The sequence below is a fragment of the Hetaerina americana genome, unplaced genomic scaffold (assembly GCF_022747635.1).
Source record: "Hetaerina americana unplaced genomic scaffold, ioHetAmer1.1.p SCAF_84, whole genome shotgun sequence".
Lineage (NCBI taxonomy): Eukaryota > Metazoa > Arthropoda > Insecta > Odonata > Calopterygidae > Hetaerina > Hetaerina americana.
This window is the reverse complement of record NW_027287472.1, coordinates 1349774-1377114: the sequence shown is the minus strand read 5'-3', so window position 1 is coordinate 1377114 and position 27341 is coordinate 1349774. Positions and strand designations below refer to the sequence as shown.

The window sequence follows — 27341 nt, the reverse complement described above, 5'->3', positions numbered from 1 at the left end:
CTACTTCCGAGTTGGTCTCAAAATTCCACACTCTCACCCTTTCCCGCCACCTCCTCCTCAACCACCCCCACTCTTTCAATATAAGCCTGACCTCCGCAGCATTTACAACCTTCCCCCTCCTCCCAAAGGCCCTCCGGTTTTTCCAAAACGCCAGCCACCACCGAACAATCCCAACACCCCCCCTCCCCCCGACAATGCCCATGACAAAAAAAAAAAAGTCTCTCTTGAAGAAGGCCCCTGAGAGGGCCGAAAGCTCGAACAATTTACCGTGTAAGTGTTCTTTTATATGTGTCTATTCTTTTCTATTTGTGTTATGTTGTGTCAGCCAATTATTGTGCCGCTCGTATGAGTTTTTCCGTACAATCGTTATATATATATATATATATATATATATATATATATATATATATATATATATATATATATAGAGTCAGGCCTGGAGAAGGCCGAAGGCCGAAAGTTCCAACTTTCCTAAACGTGAAATGATGAAGAATACAATTTTGTTAATTTTTTATTTTATTCGTGCATATGGAGACGACGCTATTTTTAATGAAATCCAATTTTTTATTGATCGGGAGATTTTGAATTTTTCTATTAATTCTTCAACCAAGATTTAAATTTTCATTTTCCACTTACTAAAATTGGCGCTACACGTGATCTAAATGACTTTGCAAAATGCTATTGCCTTTCCCTTACTTATGATGCTATAGAAAATAATCACCACGATCATATCGATAGGTTTCAGTGGAACCAATGTATCTAGAAGCTCTAGAAACTGAAATTACTGGATATATTATTATGGAAAAACATTGAATATGATTTTCCGCAGTTAGATATCTCTAATAGTGTTGGGCATGGTGATTGATATATTTTCTAGTTTAATATATTGAATAAATTTTACCCGCGGGGGGCCTCGTAATGATTTTTCCGTATTTTCGGCTGTGTTGTGTGGTTTTTCAAATCTTGTGATCCCTAGCCTCTGCAAGAATTGATTTTATAAGAATGCCATCGTAAAATACGTGTTATATAGAAGTATTCGTAGAAAATGCCTTCATTGAAGGAAATGTGTCATATCAATATATATCAACCTATAAGGGAGAGAAATGGAAATATGAATCAACCTATCAATATATATCAACCTATAAGGGAGAGAAATGGAAATATGAATGGAAGGGTTCTAGAGGAGAAGATAAAGGTTCGCTTTTGATGTTAAGAATATTAAAAGCCGCGTGAGTTATTAAAATTGAAATACCAAATTTATGACAATAGCCAGACCCCCATCGGCCATTTTGATCGGCTTTCGACTGCAGACGTTAGGTGCAGTACCATTGAAAAGGTCTGGTATCCCGTAGTAATGTGTATAATAATATCGCAAAATTATTTAGCGCTGATAAAATTATCAAGTCAACAGATTTAAATGAAAAACTCAAATACGAATTTCATTGTTGGAACAAAAAATAAAAAACTGTTTGAGGAAGAAACAGTGTAATTTATATTGTTAATGTTGTCAGAATATTCATCTCCGTATTAAATGCTTTTCTTTGTGCGCCACCATTTTGACCATGTTGAGTGGAAGCTCAATTTTACTTAGGTTATGCAATAAAAATACTATGACTGCGAAGAAATTAAGTTGTTTTGCTAATTATCCAAATTAGGGACAATGTACTGCGTCTAATGGCATGCATTTACAGCAAATTCACCTTATTTCTATTGAAAATGAATAATTCTGCTACACAAGTCACAGCCAAATCAATATAATTCTTATTTCAATGGAACATTTTTGCTTGAATTTCTCGGAAAGGTCTAAGCAAACGATGGTAAATGGGTGCGTTGAAGTCGACTTGACTGTATGAATAGCACATAAACTGGCTGCGGGAAACTTATGGACAAAGGAGGAACCGAGGTAGAAATAATATTAGAAAAAAGGCTGGGTAAATAAAGAAGGCGGAAAATAAATTTAAATTTATTTCCTACCTTCGTAAATTTGTATTTATCGGCGAACGGCTATGGCGTGATACATAACCCTGTGTTATTAAATCACCTAGGTCACATTAAACGTAAGAAATTCTCCCAAAACCTTTTCAAAGCCTCGCGAAGCTCCATGGACTCAGTCATAGACGGAGGGCCACGATCTTTCCATTACCGAGATAAATCGTTGCCCTCTTCCTTTCGCCGGAAAACATCCCGTCATAAATCTCGGACCCGAGCGTCGAATTTTCTTATCGATCCATCGGGCACCGCGTAACCTATTGTATTGAAAATTTTCACGCACGGGCGAACCCCAGAAGACTCGCCTCTCTCTCTCCGCTCACCGAAAAAAATGTTATATAACTCTGACGAAATTGAATCCCGCGCATTTTCTTCCACCCCGTCTCATCCGCTCCTGATGCTGCATTATCAATGATCGCGGCGGTAAACGAAAAACATTGTTTTTTTCGGGCTTTCGCATAGGAGGGGGAGGAGGGAGGAGAGGAAAGGAGAGGCGCAACCATTCCACGCGCCTGAACCCTCTGGAATCGGAACAGAAAGGGGGCTTCACACGAAGGGGTGAAAAGAGACGTCCTCTCAGAAAGAGAACGGGCTTGCATTTACCAGAGATAGGAAGAGAACTTTTTTCCTCTTTGATGGACTCAGTGGAGGGAGAAGAAGGGGGGGGGGATGCGGTGTTTGAGATATTATGTTTAAGCGTGGGGAAATGGAGGGTGAGATAGATGTGAGAGAGAAGAGGGGGGAAGTGAAGGGTGAGGGGTAGTGAAGGTATGCGAAGGGATGCAGTCGAGGAAATTCTTCGAAGTGGGCGGAAGAGGACGGAAGGCGAAGTGGGAACTTGAAGTGGGCGGCTCAGGGAGGGGACCAGGGATGTGGTGGCTGTGGGACGGGGAGGGAAGGGATAGAGGGCCAGGGAGAGGCGTAGAACAGGTCACGGACCAGGAGAGAACGAAAATGAATATCCCGCTCATCTTCGCAAAAGAGCGTCTTCGCCGCATTGTGTGTACCAGACTTGGACCGGCCATTGAATAGGCAGGCTGCCCATTTCATATCGGAAATCGACTTTTTCAAATATTTATGAGGCATAATTCATTTCTATGTCTGACTTAACGCTCCCAAGCTTGAAATGCCACCTCTTGGCATTAATGTCGACATTTTTTCCTCGAGCCAAAATATAAGTTCACATACCCTAAGTCGAATATTCCTGCTTTCTATAACTTTGAGAACATACATATACGAGGGTCATCCGGAAAGTAGTACCCGTTCGTGAAATAAAGACACAAAAGTAAATATTAACAAACATAAAAAATTTTATTTGAAAGAGGATACTTTAAACTACTTCTCAACATAATCTCCAAGCAAATTAAGGCATTTGTCATAACGTGTGACAAGTTTCTGTATTCCTGCTGCATAGTCCTTCGCCGCCAGCTCATTGAGATACGCGAGGGACCCATCTTGCACAAATTTTTGCATAATGCAGATGGTGTTTAACAATTTCATGAACAATTGTTCGAGAAACATTGGGAAAATGCTCACAGATGTCATCAATTGTGACGCGCCGATCGTTCCTCACGAATTCGTCAACTGAGCTCACCAGTTGGTCTGTAATGACAGACGGTCTCTCCGAACGCTCATCGTCGTGTGTGTTCCCCCTCCCCATGTTGAAGTTGCGACACCACCGCCGAACAGACGACTCGTCCATTACATTGTCTCCATACACCTCCTTTAATTGGCGATGAATATCACATGGGCGAACGTTTCTTGCATTGAGGAATTTAATCACTGCCCTCACTTCACAACTGGCGGCGTTCTCAATTTTTTTAAACATTGTAAACAATGACAGAAACAACACAGGCAATGCTAGCGTCACGCAACTTGGCTCAGAGAAGGCAGACAAGCCACTGAAGCTATCTGACCTCGTCCAGCGGCTACTCGCGTCGTCAGCACTTCATGCGGCACGAACGGGTACTACTTTCCGGATGACCCTCGTATATGAAATTTAGGTATTAGATTTTTACTGCATCAGGTAACATAGTTGACCATTACCTAGATTCAGCAAACACATATTCAAAATAATTCATCTGCCTAATTTTATAACGCTTTCCTTTTTGCACTTGGTGACTATCCCGACAAAGAATGTTTTTCGATGTTTATTTTGTATTTGCAAGTCCCACTTAAAATCTGTTGCGATGGTAATAATGATTTTATAGCGGTTAAAAAAATATTTTCTTACTTTTACTGGTTTTCCTCATAAATTTTTCAGTCATCCTTGCCAGGATGCCATGAAAATCTTTAGACAGAAAATGAAGAAACCAAATTTCATGGTCTTTTGTGTCGTCATCATCTTGGTGGTGACAGTCAATGGATGAAACAGTTGTATCGTAAAAAAATAATGTGAAAAATTATCACTAAGTGTTTGTTTCTATAACATGGAAAGACTCCAAAAAATTGAATTAAACCTGTTTCCATTGAGCTACGTAACAAAGTTTGAATTTAGGTACAAAATTGGTAACTATAAGTACAATAATTGCATACAAATTAGCTCACTGAGCAACCGTAGTTACTGTAAGAATTCACTGCTCAGAAAGTTGAAATATAAGCGTTAATAAACACGGAAATAAGTCCAGTCTTTTAATTAAATTCAATTATTTAGACGATTGCGCGAGTGAACTCCAGTTCTTGAATTTAAGAAATATATCTCTCCATAAAGTTACTCTAAGGTATTTAGGTATGTACTACTTTGGAAAAGGAGAGGAGCGTAGAGACGTTTCCTAGGGGAATGGGGTTTAAACACTGGGACGATTGGTTGTTTGAGGGCGATAGGGGATGAAATAAATGAAGGCGTTGTGTGTGTATGTGCGGGGATGGGGGTTAGAAGAGGGAGCCAGAAGTGTGGTGAACAGCGGAATGGGCGGGAGGGGGGGGGAGAGGGAGTTTCTTTTTCCTAAGCATTTATTTGGATGCGGTTTGAAGCCCGACGAGTGGAATATAAATAAGCAGCGTTTTGGGGATGCGATCGGAGGGAAGATAAGGAGATGAGAGGGCGCGAGGGAGGTAGAGGGGCGAGCGGTGCAAACGCCATCACAGGGTCTCAAAGTAGCGCCGAGGGAGGAGAGTGGGAGAGGGAAACGCAGATAGAAGGGTACAAAGTGAATGAATGGGAGGGTTCTAAGGGGGTGTGTGCTCTCGTGTGTGGAAATTTCAAGGCGGCGAGAGGAGGGCGGTGAGGGTGGGATATCGCCCTCCAATGGGGAGGCTTTCGTTTATCTGTCCGGGGTAGTAGCGGTTCCCGCCACCCCACCGTTGCATGGAAACTGTAGAAACTTCATTCTAAACAACCTGATGAAGATTAGCGAAGTTTGGAGAGGACTGTACCCCGAATGAAGTAGGGCGCATCGTTAGACGATGGGGTAGGCGTGACCGCGTTCATGAAAAAGGGGCAGAAACAGCTGATGTCCGAGAAAGGAAACCGCCTCGATTTAATGGGTCTTGAATTATGTAAGAAAGAGGTCCATTCAACCGTATTGGGGTTCTTTTGCCTTAGGGAGATGGATTTAATCTCGCAGCGCATGCCCATTCGGGTACATGCTGATACATTTTTTCAAGTTCCGCATAGCGAGACGAGCTATCGGCAGATATGATTCGATGAATCATTTTCACGAATGCCTATGAATTTCGTTTATATATGTATGTGTAATGTCATAATACCAGTGTTAATTTAACTGTTTCATCAGAGTTTTCTATTGCATATCGTAGAACCAAAATATCAGGAATTATCCATGCGTCTAGTCCAAATTTCGTAAAAAAATCACCCTTCGGCATCAATGCTCATGATAATATCAGAAACCAGCTACTAAGGGGCTCCCACCACGACATCTAATTGAGTATCTTATTTGGATGGCGAGGCTGTTCCTCATTTGTCATGCCTAATCAACGGCCGCCGAAGAGTTTCAAAAGTTTCAGTGGTTATTTTCTGATGTCTTCTGCACTTCATGTTGGAATTTAATACTATTAATCGTTGGCCATCATTATGTATCCATACTGGAGTGAATACATACAATACCTACCTTATAAACTAAATTAATCTACACATAATGTAAACTACATAAACAAAACACTAATTGGGCAATACCTACATGAGGAACCGATTAGGAAAATATTGGAAAGATTTATTAACAAAAGATAAAGTAAGAACGGGGAGAGTAACGGAAAGGAATGGCATGTAACTCATATTTTGTATTTTGTAAAATTTACGAAATTGTATTGGGGGTTTAAACATAAGGCACCCCAAAAAACAAATTGTAATAATAAATTGCCCGATCCTGCTCGAACGGGCCCAATTATAATTATAATAATAATAATAATAATAATAATAATAATTATTATTATTATTATTATTATTATTATTATTATTATTATTATTATTATTATTATTATTATTATTATTAAACAAAACACTAAAAATCTACCCGAAGATTAATGATTGCCAGAGGGATAGGCCAAACACATATGTTTGCCTTGCGGCGAAAGGTGACGATAGTTGTAGTCATTAGCATAATGCCATTTAAGCGATATTATAATGCACGGCGTGTGGCTTCGGACCAATAACACACTTGATTTTGAGAATTTATGCTTAATCTTTTTCATGCACTTCGTCTCTTATTTCGGTAAAAATAATGAAACATCATCAAAAAATGTATTCCATAAAATGGTTTAATGTTTCTCGAGTTTTGTTCTCAGGTTTAAGGTTTCTTTCTTTTTTTTTACAGTTGAGCGAGGCTACAGATCATCATCCTTCCTTTAGATCCATGATGGGAAAATGTATGCTGAAAACAACTTAAATGTTCTCCTTTCCTGGTGTTAAGAGTGAGTAGATTTTTTTTCTGGTTTTCCATAGGTAACATCAGTAAACATTTAGCAGCCATTATATTTAGTCAAAGAAACAACAATGATTGAGGTCAGTCTGTGACCATTCAGACCAGGCGGTCTCACTTCGCGAGGAGCGGGGAAGGGGAATGTGAAACCCCTAAAACTTTCGTTGCGTTTTCGTAACGACCTGGAACATTGAGAAGACGACAAAATGCAAACAGGCACGAAGATCATTTTACGATTTTTTACGACGGCGCCCAGATGGACGAGATCAAATAAAACTGCGGAGTTTATTCCGATGTGTAGACATTCAAGAAAATAACAGCGGTTTCCTTGAGTAACTTAAAGGGAAGTTCAAACATTTCTATGGCAGGGGTCGTGGGGTGAAGGATGTCAAGGGAGGAATAATGGAATAAGAGAGAGAGTTAGAGGAGAAAGACTTGGAGTGTTGGAATGATGGTAGACGAAAAAAGGGACGGTGAGGAAGGAGCGAAGGCTGGAAAAGAATGCAAGGGGGAGAGGAGTGAGTGGAAATGTGGTCGAAATGCGTTGGGAAGTGATGGGTCTATAAAATGGAACGTTAGAGCGAAGTGTGCTCTTGACTGCAGGGATAGGGCGGTAGGGTTCAGGGGGTATTAGTTCGAATTGGTGCCTCAAGCTCAGACATTGTTTTCGTTTCGAAATGCGCCCTGCTCATTTTTACTTATCGAATCGTTTGTGATTCACTACCTGCTAATTCAACAGAAAATAGTGTTGGAAGAAATGATGAAAATTTGCATAGAATAAAATTATCTCCCGTTACGGTCTTAGTGAATTGGATGGGGATGTTCTGAATGAATCTGAAACTGAAAAAACAACAAAACCGTTGCAATGAAACAGCTCAGCAACAGCCATCAGATTGCTATTCTTTTGCAATGGTTTCATTTCCAGAAAACATTTCAAAAACGACTATATTTCGTGTTTACCTTCATTCGTTATATGCTCTCGAAACAATGTTCGTAGGCACTCATTTGAATCGAATCGGAGGAAAAATTGTACTAAATTCATTTTAATGCAAATACATAAATATTTCTCGATTTATCCTGGCGAAATTCATTTGCAGACCTTATCTTTTTGAAAATTTGCATGTAACATTGGACGCAGCCCAATGAATCTGCTCTAGCTTTTATGATACCAAAAATATATTTTGCAGAATTCATAAGGTGAGTGTACTTAAAGAGCATGTGGCAAAAACGAAATGGAAGAGAAAAACATTTCATGAATTTTATTTTATCGTCAAACACGATCACTATTTTATACCTGTGGAGTGAGTGTTATTTCTTAGCTTCATATTAATGAACAAATGATGACACATGTTCACTATGTATTGATTTATTACACGGCTTGTTTCTACAGAGTCCGTACAAAAGGTATCGGGACTGATTCCAAAAATCAAAATTTAATGCATTTATCGTTATAATCACTTAATAATCTTCAAAATACATTCCTCCTGCATCGATACACTTAGTTCGGCGCGTCTGCCGCTCGTCAAAAGCCCGCTGGAAGTCGATTTCCGGAATATTGTTGAGAGCCTATATCGTCGCCGCTTGAACCGCCTCGATGGAGTCGAACCAATATCCTTTGAGTTCCTTTTGAGCTATCCTTTGAGGTAATAACGTTGTCGAGAAAATCTTCATCTTCCTGGACGCAGTCCAAAATTTCTTGCGCAATTTCCACCCGCGACAGTTTTTGTTCCTCGCTCAAGACTTTCGGCACCAGCTTCGCGCACACTTTCCTCATCGCAAGATCCTATGTTACAATGGTGTGGACGGTTCCCACTGAAAGGCCGGTCTCCTCACTGAAACTGGATGGTTAAACGCCTGTCAGAGTCCAAAACGTTTTTCACTTTGGCCACCTGAGCATCGGTTCGAGCGGTCGTCGGGCGTCCGACGCGGTGCTTGTCTTCGACGAGCTCCCGGACTTCCTTAAACATTTTGTGCCACTCAAAAACTCTTGTGCGGCTTATGGCATCATCCCCATGAGCCTGTTTAATGAGTTTAAGGGTCTCCGACACGGATTTTTCCGAGTTTAACGCAAAACTTCACAGCTTAGTGTTGCTCGACGGTGCGCTCCATGCTGGCGTGACGACACCACAAGCAATGATACGTCACAAAAATCCACCTCCTGTCTCAACGCATGCCCGGAGGTGACAACTAAAGTGCGCCTGAGTGGTGGGGGACCCCTCTACTGAGCGACCGGTGGGACCCCCCATCCACCGCTCCGTTGAGGCTAAAGCGAACCAGTCATGATACCTTTAGTACGGACCCTGTATGTACTACATCATCTTCATTTTCAAACTGCTGTCAAGTGCCGCCCTATATACATTTTTAAATTTATATAAGATGACACTTGATTGCAATTTGTGCCTGAAGATTATGTACTCTGTGCATCGGAACCGGTCTTGCAATAAATCAATATTTTATGGAAAATTCTTATCATTTTGTCATTATTATGTTCGACCTCCACCATATCACGCATAAAAATAAGCTATTTGTTCCATATCGTTGTTTATCATGTTTAAATACCTTCTTTTTGATTGACTCAAAGAATATCCTTTGCATTTCCACATAAAATATTCATTTAGACAAACTAGATTTCAACTTGCAGCGTCATCATCAGGAAAATATTTTGTGACATAAATAAAATATAAATAAATAAAATCATATGACATTAATAAGTATTTTATGTGAAACTAGAGAGCGTACTCTTTGAGTCATGGATCACTTCCACAAAGTAAAGCAGGAAACTACATCGTATATTCTTTTTGATTGATTTGTAAGTAGTGCCAAGGATTGGCTTACGTATCTGGAATTTGAAACGTCGTGTATCACGGATATTAATTACATACTGTATCCTTTCGAAAGGGGAAGACATCCTAGGTGGAGGAATTCGAAAAAGCCCTTCCCCGATATCCGGAAGATGAAAGTATGTAAGTGGAGGGATGGGATCTGGGGGCAGAGGTTCAATGGGCGGAAACAGATGAACGCAGCCACCGCTCACTCGACTCCTCCCCCCTCCCCTCGAGGGAGAGGCCCTCCCTGGAATCCGGAAATCCTCTGAAATAGGTGCCCCGCTGAGGGAGAGATTAAGGCACGGGGAGTATCGGATTTTAATGGCACGGGGAGAGAGTGGGTTGAACGGTGGATTAAGGGGGCCTAGGAGAGAGGGGAGGGTGGTGGGAGGATCGCGAGACTTGGAGAGGAAAGAATGGAACGAGTAAAGGAGGATTCGGAGACGGATTTGGGGTGGGGGGTAGAAGAAGTAGTGCGGGCACGAAAAGTTGTTCCGAATGGGGGGAAGGAGGGATCTGAGGGGGTGGGAAATAGATAAAGACGAAGGTGGTGGTGGGGGAAGGGAGAGGGCGGCGTTTTGAAAAAATGAGGAAGTTCATCCCGAAACGCTCTTCTTTCCGTTTCTCGCGCGTGGAAAAGAAGGGAAGCCATGAAAATTGAGAGATTAAGGCAAGAACACGACGGCTTTACGAACACCCATCCTGGTACTCCATCTCCCTTCCATTTTTTTTAAATTTCTTATCCACTTCGCAGTAAGGGAAACAAAGAGCTAGTTCCTCAGCTCGAATTGAATTCGTACACCAGGGTGTTAGTGTAGGGAATTGTGGGCCAGGCCAGCGAAGTTTACCCATATTGAAGAAGAAGAGGGATGGGCGTGAGAGGTCCAATGAATGAACTTAGGACAGTGACTTTGGCGGAATGAATTAGTGGAAAATATATGTAAAGTTATGGTTCCTCGAGACTATTATGTATTCCTTATTATGTATACATCACCTGCCTTTTTTAACCTACACTAAGGGATTGATTTCCTTTTTGTTGTTCATCTGGGAGCCTAAACTTCAGAACCTTCACGAGGGTAAAAAACGTCATCTTACTTACGATGTTATCACTATTCGCTTTTTTCTCTACGGCAGACTGTACGAAAAACTGCAGCAATCACATTTAAAGGCGGCGCATTGGAAAATGCTTGATAGTCGAAGCCTGCCATAAATTTGAAGAAATACTGATTCAACCTATTTGCTTTGTTTTCATGTTTTATGCTAATTTAATAACATCATCTCTTCTAGATGGAATGGAAAGCCGTTTAAGTGTGCCATTAAACTTTGTATGTAAAGGTATCGCCTCATGTACTTGGGTTCCAGCCAAACGAAAACCGATGTACCAGTCTGGTTCAGTCAGCAATTAACATTGATGGTAAAATAAAACAGGAAACTGAATGGATTTGGCTACATTTTCGTTTCTATTTGTAAGATAAATCGGCCTTATCCTTCGTCATTCTCGAAAATACATGACTAATTTCCATAAAACCGGCCTGAATCTCACTGGTTGAATGGCTATGGAAAGTATCTATAGTTGGCACTTGAAGGTATTTACGATCCGGCCGATGGGCACAAGAATCGATTAGTAGTATGAAAAAGGGAACTTAAATGTAGAAAATTTGAAGATTCTCGTCATCCTTACTGTAAATGTAATTAAATTGAATCAACTGAGTATCCAATGTTATCTCCTTCTTTGCTTGGCTTGCCGATGGTAGCCATAAACTTAGTACCCATATTCAATGAGACGTTTAAACTCCTTTTGTCTGAGCTCTTCTTTGCTTAATTATCTCTCTCCCCTAGATGGCAGTTTCGCTACTATCCTCAAATTCTGCAATTCACTTGTTGGTTTATTTTCTTCGATGCCTTCCAGTTCTTTTTAGGTATAACATTAAAGAAAGGAGAACTAATTAAAAAATTATTAACTTTTTGAAAAAATATGGTTTCATATGCGTTCGCAGCGTTTGAAGACCGTTTCCTTTTGATAAACCTCATTTCTACTAAATAAAGAGATTTAAATTTTTACGGTTGAAATTAATAATTCATTTCAGAGGAGAACTTTCAGGTAAAAAGGATTAGAATGCTAGAGGGTAAGACGGTCTCTTTCGAGGAAAAAAATATCACTTCCTGTTATTGCAACTCCGAAATTATTCTGCTAAAGCTTGAACCGTTTCTCCCCCCCCCCCTAAAAGAAATGGAGTCCTCTCTCAATTGAAGATATTTCCAGAGTTTGCGGCCAAAGCTTAATAAAATAAAAGTATTTTAAAGTAAATTATTGCGGCAAAAAGTAACGATATCGTTCATATTGCTACGGAGGAAAATTCCATAAATGCATCTAATTACTTCGCTCTCGCATGAAAAATGCACCATACCTAAATATCCCCACTTATTTTCTTGGAAAACCTTTGTGCTAAAAAATATGGACGCAAAATGAGTCTGTATGTCATAATGCGGTTAGCATTTGCGTAATTGCTATTTTTCATCATTTCAGTTTGTCATATTTTACAAGATTTTCAGTTACGAATAAGACCAATTAGGGGGATTTTCCCTCATGATGGCCTAAACTCTTTTATAAATTAAAATGTGTTTTGATAGTGAATAAATTTATAGAATAAGAAAAATAAAAAATAAAAGAACATCTCCCATCAAATAATTCCTTTCTGTAAAAAGCAAGACCAGGATTTTGACTTCATCTCTGGAGACGAAGAGAATGATTTACTTCCTGAAACAGTTATTTATTCGTCTACTGAAAAGCATTGGAGTCCAAAGTAAAGTTTTTTATTTATTTTTTCCGTATCCTTTGAAATTTTCTCACGCCTACGCTTTCCCATGCTCAGGTCCTCGACCTCGCCAAGGACTCCTTGCTAGGCACTCGCGGTATTAGCAGCTAGGACGACCCGTTCCACATGCACCTTCCTGTGCCAATCCTCCCTCCTCGTCTTAACGGTCGGGCGAGGACCGCAGCAGTGAATCAAACTCATTCTGTCGTCCCGTTCAGCCTCACCCTCCCATTTCTCTTCCCTCTCCCCCTCTCTCTCTCTCTTCCCGTCCCAATCCTATCCTCCCCCTACTCTCTCCTCCAAACACCCGCCCAAGCAATCTCGATTTTGGTTCCCATCCCATTCTTTTGTCCACACTGCACGCGCAAACGCACACGCCGATCTATGGTCGATTTAAGCGGTGCCCCTCGATGCAATCGATAAATCGAAAAAGAATAGGAAGCATCGAGGCGGAAGCGAATTGAAAAATTTGTCCCCATAAAAATGTGGCATAGTTGAGGTGTCCTTCTTTCCGGAATGTGTCCGGTGTTAAGCGGAGCCGGAGAACTTATATGGGGGAACTGAGTCCCTTGGGAGAATCGGATCCCAACTGTGTGACGAAAAATCCTGCGCGCGTACGCCGAGGGCAGCTTTCCCTTTAGTGCGTGCGGAGAGATGAAGTTGGTTGGCGCGTGCGGGACCGGGGGGTTTGGAGGGGGCGGGGGCAGGAAGGGTGCGCGCATTCCGTCATGTCCGCCCGTGTGACGCTCTCGGTTTGCGGGCGGGGGGGAAGGGAACGACACGTTGCCAGGGTGACGGAGGGTAAATAAAATATCAGGGCAGGGATGATGTGAGGACAGGTCGTTCCCTAGCTGATCGGTTTTAGAGTGACGGGAATGAAAAAAGGAATTATGCAAGGATAGACAGTTTGCGCATTGTTTAGAAGAACCTTGTTTGCTCTCCTGATGGCTTCCGTGCTTATACGTGATGGTTTCCCAAGGCATAACCCCGAAGGGGATGCTATCTATGGAGCGAAGCAGTTCGTATAGCCTTTCGCAAACCTGGATCCTAAGCCAAAATGCTAGCGGTAACCTCAATCTAACTTTTGTTTGTTTTTTTCCCGATCTATTTCCAACGACGCCTATTCGAGTGGAACAAAGGGATTTAAATCTTTATTGTATTTTATAATTTTTACATTCTTGAGGAAACATCTGTAATTAGATTTTTATGTACTTGTCGGGACATGAGAATAAACGATAAGAACTCGGTCTTCGTTGTTATAATCATGCATTAGTGCCATATTTAATGAACAAGAATACAATAACACTAATATAATACCGTACTGAAAATTTCATAGAAGTAAAACTCTTAAATATGTTCCAGTTTTGGTAATTTTAGGCAATATCAGAGACTGCTTACTCTATTAATCCCGTTTTTTAATATCTACGTAATAATAAAATCACTAAAAAACATGCATCAGGGTTACTTTAAGTAATTAATGACTACTCTTCCTGGAAATACACTTACGTTTAATTGAATCGACTTAATTGAAGTTGTTTGAATCTTTCAACAATCGCTGACGAATTACCGTATATATACATAATACATTAAGCTAACAATGTAGTATAAAATTAGATATTTGCCCAAAAATGTTTTATGGTTGTAAAAACCTCCAATCACTAATTGTTGAACAGTCCTCTATATAAGTGGAATACTTTAAGTTACCCTCTGTCCCATATCAAGAAAAAATTAGATGACTGAAAATAGTATACCCATTCCAAAAGTGATATCGTTGATGCTCGATGTCAGCTTTATCAATGTGTACGGGAATGGGGGTAATCATTTTGAAAGCAAAATTCTAGGGCCTTTGTCCTGGCGGCCGGCCTTAAAAAATCATTCCACTGAATCCACCCCTCAAATTAACCTTGGATTAATTCTTTGTCACTCTGGGCAAAGTGACATGATAAACGGCGTAAGTTCCCGACGGCTAGACGTGACAGATGTTCCGCAAACACCTGACACCCCTCGTTCTGTCATCTGTCATAAGAGGAGGCCGGCTGTGAAGCTCTGCACCCCTGCTAATTAAACCGCGAAGCCCTTAAGGAGGCTGGTCGCGGCAGGCGGTCACTCACTCACCCCCTCTGTTACAACACACACAAAAACCCGCCAGTAAAATGTCCGATGCCAGTTAATCCGTATTTATTATTCGGAAATGGGTTCCTGGATAGGAAAAAGTTTTCAGTTATTCAGGAAGAGAGAAAATTTAAGTCACAAAATTTTTCATTTCCCTGATTCGGTAACACGTTTCGAGACGAAATGTTAGCATCTATCAATATAAAAGTAATAACTCCTAAGTATATTATTTATTTTAGAATACCGCATATGTATGCATTTAAAATTAGTTCTATTAATAATCAAGATTTCTGCGCTCATTTTGATTAAATCCTAAAACTTCAAGAATTTCAATTATTATTATTTGGTATCCTACCGAAAGGGTAGAATCTAACTTTTAACGTAGATTTTGGATGAATATAGCGGTGCAATGATACATTTCTATACTTCCCCCAACAAAGCACAACCTTATATCCAAAACTATAATAGGAACCCTTTTGATTTCGCACACTTCCTCCCTTCATTCCATTAAACAAGTCTATCCTACGTGTATATCTATACCCCTTCCTCGGTTGCCTAAAATTTTCCCCTCTGTATCTTCACCTTTAAAATCCCATCACCAATCAAAACGCTTTGCATCCATATTCATATGGATTTCCCCCAACAATTACCTCTTCTCTCCCACCATTCCTAGCACTTCCTCGTTTGTTTTCCTTCCAGTCTACTTCACCTTTATGTATTCTTCTCCACGGCCACATTTCAAAATCAACCAATTTCTGCCTATCATCTTCCTTCAATGAAAATCTTTCCGTGACATCAAAAAACACGATCCATTTAAAAGTTTTGATGAGTGGTCGTAAAAATTTATGAATAAGGTACATTGTCCCACCTACATATATGCCAAATTTTGTCATAATGTATTTTGACACTTCGATCAAAATAAAATAATTAATGAAAGATTTACATTGCACACGATTTTAAAGACCTTCTGCCTATAATATTTGGCTAAGCTATTGGTATGTTTGATGTGATTAATTGAATAAAAATGTCACTCTTAAATTTCTGTGCACATTTCAAGGATTATAAATAGGTGTATAAGACATTTGGATAAAATAGAACAGGTGAACTGCTACTTCTGTTTTACATATCTTTTTTTGCTATTTGATGATTTGCAGACTAATATGTATCCTGCGTCAGTCTTCTCTGCCTTAACGGCATAGGTGTTCCACGTGAAATCATTCACCTAATTGATATCATAAAACTTGTTCACAAAACATAAACTGAAAACTCTCATATTTCTGACCAGTACCTGGTAAGATACTCGTATGACTAATAGTCCACCTGGAGTGTTCCATAATCTCACAGAAGACTTCAAAACTTCTGGTCTAAATCACGACAACTGCATCAACATGGAAAAATATCTAAAAAAAGTTTCCTGACGGAACACCGCAACGCACGCGTGAACTAAAAAACCCGTGCGACCGGAAATTCCGCGAGAAAATCGAATTAAAACTCCGATTACGCAGCCAACTCTCCCTACCCGGTCTCTGTAAAAGTGAAATGAAAAAAAAACAAAGAAAATAGGTAAGGGAAAGGGAAATAAAAATATTTGTTGAAAAAACGACACAAGAAAAGATTTTTTCCAACCCATTTCTTGTGCTTTTGTTTTAATGTCGGAAAAAAACAGCGCACATGGCGGCTCATCCACCCTCACACGACCTCCTTCTCCCCTTCCCCTAGTCAACGCACTGGCTCCATTATCCCACCCCCTCATTCCCACTAAAAAACTTTGTTATTTTTCCCCGCCTCCCCCTTTGCTGCTCGTCTCCCTCACCGGTGGGGGGACGACGAGGTGATATGGGGAGGAGGCGGGGCAGGTTGTTCGGCGGCGGGTAATGGCTTTTGGGACCAACCCCTACGGAGGAGGGACGGAGAAGGCGGCAGGGGATGGGATGGGGCGAGTGCGTTGTCGGGGGAGAGACGGGAATTATGGGCACGAAGGGCGTGCGGGGGAAGGGCGAGGAGAGGTGGACGTGGGGGAACGACGGAGAGAAATAATGCGGAGAGGGGAAAGGAGATGAAGGAGGAGAGGAAGGGCTAACAAAGAGCGTGGGGTGGAAGGGAACACGGGGTGTAAAACAAAGCGTAAAAAGGCGACCGTGTACGAACAAGCAAGAAGGCGAATCCAGTGCTCATTGCGGGACACAAAGATTATGCTTTTACTCTCGCAAAAGTGACCAGATTTTTGCTTTCATCTGCGTTGTTTAGTTATGAAATTATTCCGGTAATATGAAAGGGCTGAGGAAAATCTAAAAGCAATTTTCAGAAGAACAAATATCTTTAGGAGTCCCTCTGAATTAGGCTGAGCCACGAGCACGATGAGATGAGGAGCGCGCTTACCGTAATGTAGGAATAGGTAGAAGAGGAATGCATTTCTACCCATACCTGATATGGTCTCTCTAATGGCGTCTTCAGTTCTCCACTGAGTAAATAGAGATATATCCATGTAAAAAACGACAGTAAAACTTGTCGTTTTAACGGATTTTTGTTCTTTGAGGTCCTTCCATTGGTAAGTTTGTTGGATCACCTGGATAATACTTTATTTGCGATTTATAGAATCGTACTATGAGTGTTATCATTTAATCTCAACCGCCACCTAATGGTAGTTCATGGAACAATAATTAAAGCTGAGGCTGGTCGTCATTGGAATTTTCCCTCCACTAATCTTCCTTCAAGCGGTATGTAAGTGTGTTGGACGTGAAGAAATGAATTAAAACTTACTGCATCTTGAATCTTCAACTAACCTCTCAGCATGCAATTCCAGCCGCGTCGTTTAGGTGACTATGCGCACCGATATGATCTATTTCTAATGATTTGCCGCAGTACGAACTAATTCGGAAGGAATTATTAAATTGCTCACAGACTAGCTGTGTGGAAAATATAAACCTCCCTTATGGAGGGTCAGCTTATTATTTAATTTGAATTCCGAAAATTGTATTACATTTCACTTTTTCCATGTTCACGGAAAATCATGCTATTTTTTATCTTTAGCTAGCATTTACCGTTGGTAATTTTATCATAGCAATTATTTTATACATTGTATCAGTTTATTTCCTTCATTTCTACTTGATTGCTTAAGTATGCTCCATATGTGATCAATAAAAATGTTAGCATTTTACATTATACTTCCCTAATAAATGTACCTGTTCACCTGTATTTACATTGATTCTACGCTTTAAGAAGATGGTATGAAATGATTATACGAAAATTGAGAAGTCAAATAGGGAAAAAACCATTGCTAATCTTTGGCTGTGATTTTTGTTTTCAAATGTTGTTGTGATTGGCTTATTAAATATTCCAGAGATGTCTGACGTCATTGTACGCCTTTCGATATTCATTGAAAATATTTCAAGATAGTTGTGTGTGCTCCTGACGGAATCCTAGCTGGGCACTCTTTGGTTGAGTCAGCGATAGCTCACTCTCCAACCTGACTAATCCGAGCGACTTGTGCGTTCGGGTCAGGTTCCAAAATTGGTTGGGGTACGGAAGGTGTAATCGACTTAAGCACTCACGGCGTGTGCCGCCTGCAAATTCGTCATTTGGGACTTGATTAGCTGGATGAAACTGAGGATTTATTTTTTCGATTGCTCCCCCTTTTTTTAGACCAATCTCTCGAACATTTTATAGGTTAAGAGAGTTTCGATCGCCTCGAAAGAAGGGTAACGACATTGTCGACGCAACGATGGGCTGGATTCAATGGCGGGGGGAGGGGGAGGAGGGAAGGCAAGAGAGAAGGAGGAGGAAGGGCAGGAGAAAGGAGTTGGCGAAGGAGAAGCGCGTGGTCCACTCATGTGTGGTTGAGTCCCTCAGAATGGAGCGAGCGATCGTTCGGTCGGTCGCCTGGTGAGCAACGCGCGCGAAAATGGTCCACCTCCCACTCCTCCAAACCCAACCCCCTGCCCCCCAAAACAAACCACCCTCGTTCTCATCCCCCTTCCCAAGCTGCCGAACCCTCAAACCCTCCCACCTGTCCTATCCCCAGCCTGCCCTCTCCCCCCCCCCCACGCAACTCCCGTATCCATCGGACACGCCTCGACAGAGATACCTCGGGACGAGTTGGCAGCGAAGGGGGTTGGAAGTGTTGTGGAGACCGTAGGGTGGTGCGTAAAAGGGTGGAAGAGGATGAAAGGGGGCGAAGGTTTGGGGTTGGAGGGAGGAGTTCGGGAGAGTGGAGAAGATTGAACGGGCAGTGATGGTTCGAAGGAGCATTGGAGGAGGGAGTGGGGGAGCGTAAGGGTGCAGGAAGCGGATGGACCTATACTCCACGCATAACGCACTTCAAGTGTCTTTGAAACCTTAGCTGTTATATTTTGGGCCTCTCCATTCTAAAAACTTGAAATATTCAATTATTGAAATGCAGTCTCCGAATCTCCCCCGACCAACAGAAAATCAATTAGTATACGCATTCAATAAAAAATATCACCTTAAGTACTACAGCCAAGTTTGCCGATTTTGATTCCTCCGACCAACAGAAAATCAATTAGTATACGCATTCAATAAAAAATATCACCTAAAGTACTACAGCCAAGTTTGCCAATTTTGATTCTATTGAGAAACCGAATATTTTCATTGGCTATTTTACTCACAATAGCACGAAAGATGTGTATTTCCTTTTCACTCTAATCAGGTGTATTTGTTTTCGAGTATGTTAAAAATATTTTCAATCCTTTTAATTTATTTGTCGTCATAAGTATAATCAAAATATTTGACTATCCAGATAGTGTGCCGTCGGAGAAAAAGTCATTTAAAACTCGCTCTTTCGCATTCCATTTTACTCATCTCCCATAGCTGATCCGGAATGCCGTTGTATTTTGGAAACTTAGTTTTCCGTTCATAGCCCGAAGAATAAATTTATCTTTTATACTACAAAAATAAGTTAACTCTTGCATGTAACTATATTCACTTTAATCTACCTCACGTATCAAGATCGTAAATTAATGGAATATAGAGGAAAATGTGATGAATGTAAATATAGTATCACTTTGTCAGATTTTTACATCCCTTCGCGATTATGAATTATTATTAATTATTGTTTTCCCTTAAAATGACGTGAGCCAAAATTTTAATACAATGCTCCACATTGACATTTCATTCTGCCAAATTTGACTTTGAGGTTACAGCTATATTCTTATTTCATATTTGTGTATCGTATAAAATAGTAAATGAAAACGAATAGAGCCATAACTCTGAAATTTGAAAGGAATTGTTTCTCCGGCTTTTCGATGGAAATAAAGTTAAACCGTTTGATATGAAACATGTTTAATGTAACGAAAGAGTGAAAATATTTCCATGCTATGTACGCTTGGGGATACTATTCCGTTGGATTTTATTTCATTGGATTCCTTTGCTACTCTCATCGTGGTGCTTAAATATCAGGGCTATACGTATTTATGAGGGTATCTTACTTTAAAAATAAACCTCAATTGGTACGCATCACTAAAAAAATTATTCTTTGCTTAAAGAATCGTAAGTTTCATTTCCATAGGTTCCCCTTTTCATTTGTTCTCTCTTCAATTCCTCACAAACCAAAGGGGTGTAGAAACCCTCGAGTTATGCAAGCAGAACGAATGCATTCAGCGTACTTGTTATTCAATATACTGGTTTTTCGATGGTGTTTTTCTACACTGCATTTCACAAATCATTTTTGCATTCACGGGGAAAGTGTTAAAACGGCTATTTGCGTGATGTGGGAGAAGCTTCATGTCAAATTCCGAAAGGAACAAGATTTTTCCAATATCCCGTATGATTTTTGATGGACAGTTATTTTTAGAATGGAAAGTATGACTCATATACTCCATGCAAGGAAATAAGAGACCCGTAAGAGGAACTGATGGATGGAGAAAAGTATACTACGGCTCTGGACGCCAGAAAACCGAGAAAATTTGATTTTGGAGAAAATGGAATAAAAAAATTCACTTCTAAAATTTACAGTTGATTTCAAACAGAGTAACGAACAACGATGATAATATAGAAACTGATACATTCAGTAGCGCCCTCACTCATGAAATTATGGTTCATAATTATCTAAAATTTAGACTAAATGAAAAAAATTCTCTGAACTACAATAATAATGAGAATTGTTTTTATTTAGTCTAACCTTTGGATGCTTATGTATTATAATGTTACGTGTCAGGGTAGGGATACTCCATGAATATCGATATGTTGTTTGTGACTTTAAAGCCAGTTTCTTTCTGTTCTTTTTGTGGCTCTAAGTTCAATGACACAATGGCACATGATTAATGTCTTTTTTTGTATTACCATTTTTCAATAGCAACCAGTGACAAATTCACGATTGTGACGAAAAGATGTTCCTGTAAAATTGATGACAACCACTGTCTAATTGTATTGCATCTAATTTGTATTGCTATGTTACTAAATATGTATCTATTATTTCATGTCAAGGGAATTTAATTTGTTCCTCGGGCAGATCAATTGAAAGATATTGAAAACATGAGTGAAGAAGGGGCATGAGCAGTGCGAATGGGGTTGCTAGAGGAACGTTTTCTATTTCAAATGAAAGTGAGGTCTTTGTTTGGAAATGCACTCCCGGACGACGAGTGAATACGAGAGACTTTTTTGAAAAGTGAAAATGAATTTGATGTAATTCAAACATTATACATCATCACCATATTGTATGGATCGTAGGACTTATTTGAATAACTCCTCATTATATACTAAATGAGATTCTCAGATATCGGAATGTATAAAGTAATTGACTTCTTTCTCTATGAGCGTGTACTCCTTTTTTCGTGCGTTTTGCTTAAGATGTGAGATCTTAATCCGCACTCCGGGACCCAATAAACACTTTCTTTATTATTGAATACGTATATAAAAATGATTTTCATTGTTTCTTCTAATTATTCTTATTTCATTCTGTAGGAAGCATTCATACGTACGTCATGTCTTGCCAAACCAATAGCCTAATTTGGCATTGGTCAAAGCTTTATTACAATCACGTTTTGTGATATTATTAAATGACTCCTTTTGACCTTTTCCTTAATCAATAGCTACTCAATTTTCAGGATAATATATGCATTTTCCCTAAGGCCGTAATTGAATTACTTCTTCATGGGAAATATTTCGAACCATTTTTCATTAGTCACTAATGCATATTCCGGACCTCTCTCTTCACCTTTTCTCTTTGATTTTGTTCTTCGTTTCCTAGTCCATAGCTGCCCACAAAACCTCAACTGGGAGGAGGAGTCGATATACTTCGATCGTCGCTCGCCAAAGTTAACTACCGGTAGGGTGAAGGGGGAGGGAAATGCTCGCGAAATTGGATGAGGCGAAAAAAAGCGGTTCGAGGAAGGGCCGAGTGGTGGGCGAGGGGAGAGCTGAGTGAAGCGTAGCCACAGATGGAGTGAGAGGACGGAGGAGAAGAGGTTGAGAGTCACACGTCGACAGCGAATGGACTTGTTTCGCAAATTCGATTTCTGGCGCCGCAGACCTCAGCGCCTCCACCCCCCCCCCCCCGCACTACCCCGCGCGCGAACTCACTCTCGGCGAGCGGAAGGGAGTTCGTCACGGAAATGGGAGAGGAGGAAATGTGTGTCGAGTCGAAAGGATGTGGAGGAGGAGGAGGTGAAAAGCAGAGAGAAATGAGGTTATGGATGATGAGAGGACGAGACGCAAATCGGCGGTGGCTCACTTGGCGGCGTCAGAGGTGTCGGTGGAAGAAAACAAAATAACTGATGGAGAACTGCGAACAGAGAGAAAGATGAGCGATGCAGTGGGGCTGCAGTGGCCGGGGGGGAGGAGTGAGTGACGAATGTTTTCGCTTATCTGTTTGCGGTCTATGTGTGTGTGGTCCGCCGAATCGTTCCCAGGAGATATGGACTCCTCTTTTCGAAACGGGGTCAGGAGACATCGCGGAATTCATCTGCTAATACAGACATGCCCGTCGGACTAATAGAGGAATAAAGGGAAGAACATTTTTCACGAGGGGGAGAGAGAAAGAGAGAGAGAGAGAGAGAGACGAAGGCTATGTCACTGTACACGTTTGAACAGTTTGTTACGCTAAAAATATTTTTCCTGTGCATTTCCACTTTGTGAATCCGTAAAAGGAGTGACTGATCTTGTTATGATTTTAGGTCGCCGTATTTTTTCATATATATTGCTGCTAAGGCACTCTTGGTGTTGTGGATTTTAAGATTTTGACGTTGATGAGCCAGATGAGTGGGTACTAATCAAGAGGTTGGAGGAAGGCTTGATTTCTTTTAACACATACAACCGAGTAATTAATGACTTCATGTTGATCGATAGTCATATTTCCCGAGAAGTTTCGACCCTAGGTCTGCTTCTGAGCTCAAACACAATGGCTTTTAGGAAATTATTTCATTCAATGGCCAACTCAGAGAGACAGGAACTCATTTACCCTCCTGTTACGTACTTGTAATGGTTTTAATTTTTTTGAAATGTTTTCATTCTCTTCTCCCGGATGGCAACACTCTCATGTTATTCGCGGAGTCAGTTTTTCGTTTGGCCCAGACTATCCCCAATTTAACTCATTTATGAAACATATAACGACTCGTGATATCCTCGCACCACATGTGCCAATATTTGAATGATCTGTGGATTAAAAAATGTACACCTTCAGGATGGCATATGCATTTGAATGCCTTGGAGAATATAAGTAGGCCAGAAATGGTTGACGTTTTGACCAACTATTAATGAATAGCCAACATAATTATCGATCTAAAATATACCATCACCAAACATTAGAAACGATACATGATTTATTATTAGTCCAGAATTCTACGTAATTATAATATGCTTACTATTGAAAACACCCATGCGTGTCTCGGGATAGGAGGGAACACGCAGAAGTTCATTTTGGAATCCTGATAATGGCGCTACACAGCAGGCTATCAATCACAGGGTGGAGATATCGTCTCTCAGCGATATTATCACTAATAACCAATAAAATATTCTGTAAGATACTCTGATTGATGGCATGTCACATTTTCACTCCCTTCGAATCCCAACGCTCGCTGTGCTGTCGAAAAATAGACTATTTCGAAAATAAATATTTCACTTTTATTCAAATGATTTAGTATTTTGACAGAAGAAATATTATTGAGAAAAACTCTTTATTTCGATGTAAAATGGTATTTATGAACCACAGTTGTCTGGTTTAAAGCTTGAAACACCAAAAAATGTGGTAACATTTGGTGTATTTTTTCACCGCCTCTTCCACCAAGTAACGCCAGTAACCAAATCTCATAAATTACAGGCGATAAATTCAGGTGATTGCTGGGGACAAAAAAAGTATTTTGATTGTTTTGAAGGAAATTGGATCTGCGGCATAGAGTAGTAGCACAGCGAGGTACCAAAAATGGTATGCTTCTCGTCTGAGAAGCACGAAACAAGTCCTATTTCTAACGTTTTTCGCATCATACTTGAGAGAGCAGTCATGCTGTTTTGGAAAAGCAAATTACACACGCTTTAAGAAATCTAATTACTCGAGTCTTACCATTCCAGTAGCCCGGGAAACTTAGATTTGGTGAGAGACTGTCGATTAACCACCGTTTATATCAAGATAACGATTAAGTCGTTCAGCAGTTGGAACACTTCTACCTTAAAGTCCACTATGCCAATGAAAACTTATTTTAAAAGACCCTAAAAACTGCTGTATTGAGATTACTAAAAACTATTAAAAACTTTGCATAACTCTACTTAGAGGTAATTGTTTGGCATCGCTTGTTAAAAGACGAACATCAATCCAAATTCCTGGTGTTCCCCACGCTTTCCTCATGCCAAACGAGATAATTGCCCCTCTTCTGAGTTTGCCGTCGAGAAGAATAAAAATTACGTCTTTACAAAGTTAACAATTTAGTTTCCTCTTCAGATCGACATTTTATGCTAAATTATTATGGCTCACTGATAAAAAAATACCTACTCACTCGTATGTTAAACATCACACATTTATCACCTGTAGTTTAGAAACATTTTGATTGAAATATGAAAAATATATTATTTCATAATATTCGCTTCCTTCCGCTTTACTCGACTCTTGAATTTACCAAAAGACTTATGCCTCGGATTCCTTTAATGGATGTACTCCTTTAATTGGATATCTGCTAAAAGCATGCATTCGATTTTTATCCTTCATGCTCGGGAACGGATTTTGCTTTGCTGCGTCAGTGCTTTGGGCCTTGGTTCTATCCCTGAAGTGGCTTTATTATTTCGTTGTAATTTCTGGTTATCCCAAGAGTGTTAGCGGTTAAGGTATTAAAAGTAAGGAATATGGTTTTTTTGGGCCTCTTCTTCAACCTTCCACTTCAGATACGCAATTGCATTCCCTGGGGGACTGCGGAAAGATTGCTCGATACCCAATGCGCTTGGACGAAACCAATACGACGCAGGGCGTAATATATTAGGACACGGTTTTTCAGTAGAAAAATTATGCAATTATATATCCTTATATTACTTTAGATAATAACGCGGCCCTGTTTGTTGGGCTGGAAGGCTATTACTGAAAACCTAAAGTTAAATGCGATGGAGTGTAAGCACACGAAATGGTTTTCCTTCAACGTTTATGTCCATCATTCGCATTATATCTAACGATGCAATATATGTACACACACACACACACACACATACATATATATATATATATATATATATATATATATATATATATATATATATATATATATATATATGTGTGTGTGTGTGTGTGTTTGTTTCAAAAAGATTAGGCAGGGGCGGCGGGTTAGAAAATGGAATATAGACGCATTAAATGGTTTGAAAAGGAAGGAGTACAAACAGGCGGTAGAGAAAATCATGGAGGATGGCAAAGAGATAAGTACTATCGAAGAAAAATGGGAAAGTATCAAGAAAGGGTTGTCCAAAGCGGAAAAAGACACTATTGGAACTGTTAACGCTAAAACGACTAGGAAACAATGGATCACGGATGAGATGATTACAAAGATGGATGAGCGGAGAAAATGGAAGAATGTAAACACAGGGTTAGGCAAAACGAAGTGCAAATATTTAAACAATAAATTAAGGCGGGCAACAAATAAAGCAAAAGAAGCATGGTGGAAGACGCAGTGCGAGGATATGGAAAGTCTGCAGAGGAAGGGTGAAATTGGTGCGCTGTACAGCAAAGTTAAATCTTTATCGGGAAGTAAGAAAGGGAGATCAACGATTGCAGTTAGAGATAAGGCGGGTAAGGTTGACGCAGGAAAGATCCAAGAGAGATGGAAGGAATATATAGAAGAACTGTATAGTTAAGAGCTTAGACCAACAAAGTTAGACATTGAAAAGGAACATGACGTAGAGGAAGATAGCTTAGGTCCAGGCATACTAGACAATGAGATAGAAAGGGCATTAAGGGAGATGAAACTAAATAAGGCCGTGGGGTGGATAACATTCCCGTGGAACTTTTAAAATGCTTAGGAAAATGTGGGAGGAAGAGGCTATATGGGCTGATCCGTAGTATTTATGAGGAGGGAATCTGGCCGGAAGACTTTGTGAGATCAGTTTTAGTTCCTATTCCGAAAAAGGTAAAGGCCACGTCATGTGAGGACTACAGGACAGTTTGATATCCCACGCAGCTAAAGTTGTTCTCAGGATCATAAACAAAAGGATAGAGAGTAGGGCAAATGATTACTTAGGGAATGATCAGTTTGGGTTTAGGAAGGGGAGAGGTACGCGTGATGCCATTGCAGTAATGAGATTATTAATCGAGAGGAATATAGAACACAACCAGGAGGTATTTGCCTGTTTCCTAGATTTCGAAAAAGCGTTTGACAGAGTGAATTGGGAAAAACTAATGAGTATATTGCAGAAAATAGGAATAGATTGGAAGGAAAGGAGGCTAATCCGCAACCTGTACATGTCTCAGACTGCTCAGGTGCGGGTGGGGAACGGGGAGTCCGGATGGGTAGTGTTAGGAAGAGGTGTAAGGCAGGGTTGCCCATTATCACCGTTGCTGTTCGACCTGAATGTGGAGGAAATGATTAAAGAGGCACGTGAAGAACTGGAGGTAGGAATGAAAGTCGGAGGGGAATTCATAAAATCAGTTATGATTACTAATGACCAAACTTTGGTTTATCAGTCAGCCAAGGGATGGCAAGCAAGCATTCAGTGCGATAGATACGGGATGAGAATCAATATAAATAAAACAAGGGCTATGCGATTTCATAAGGAGGTGTGAGTTGATGACAAGGACTTGGAGTAAGAATGCTAAGAAAAGACTCGTCAAAAGTTCGATGTGGAGCGTATGGTTTGATACGGCGCGGGAACGTGGGCACGGAAGCAGGAGGATAAACTTAGATTGGAGGTTTTGAAGTATGGATGTGGAGAAGAATGGAGAAGGTGAAATGGACCGAAAGGAAGTCAATTGAGGGAGTACTACCTGTAGGTACGGTGGGCGAAAAGAGGGTGTTGTTGGGAGAAATTCTATGGAGGTAGGAAAAATGGATGAAGGTCGTATTGATTGGACGTGGTATATTGAAGACTGCAATAGAGGGGAGAATGTTAGTCAAACGAGGCTAGTGTAGGATTAAGTTAGGGATTTATAGTTTTATATAGACGTATACAGTTCTCGGAGATTGACAACAAGTCCAGGTTAGTACGCTTCACTTTAGGGTTAGGCTGCGAATATTGTTTTCATATTCATTTTGCTCAATTTTTCCCTCCATTCATTTACCAACAATTCATTTTAATCCAATTACCCG

General features: G+C 40.3%; 1 long non-coding RNA gene across 1 annotated transcript in view; it reads left to right on the top strand.

The window, feature by feature from the left end:
- LOC139698387 (uncharacterized) overlaps window positions 1–27341 on the top strand; it is a 312741-nt gene that overhangs the window by 167576 nt on the left and 117824 nt on the right. Inside the window, exon 3 of the long non-coding RNA XR_011702912.1 lies at window positions 6759–6855. This is a non-coding gene — a long non-coding RNA (uncharacterized lncRNA). The remainder of the gene's footprint in view (window positions 1–6758; window positions 6856–27341) is intronic.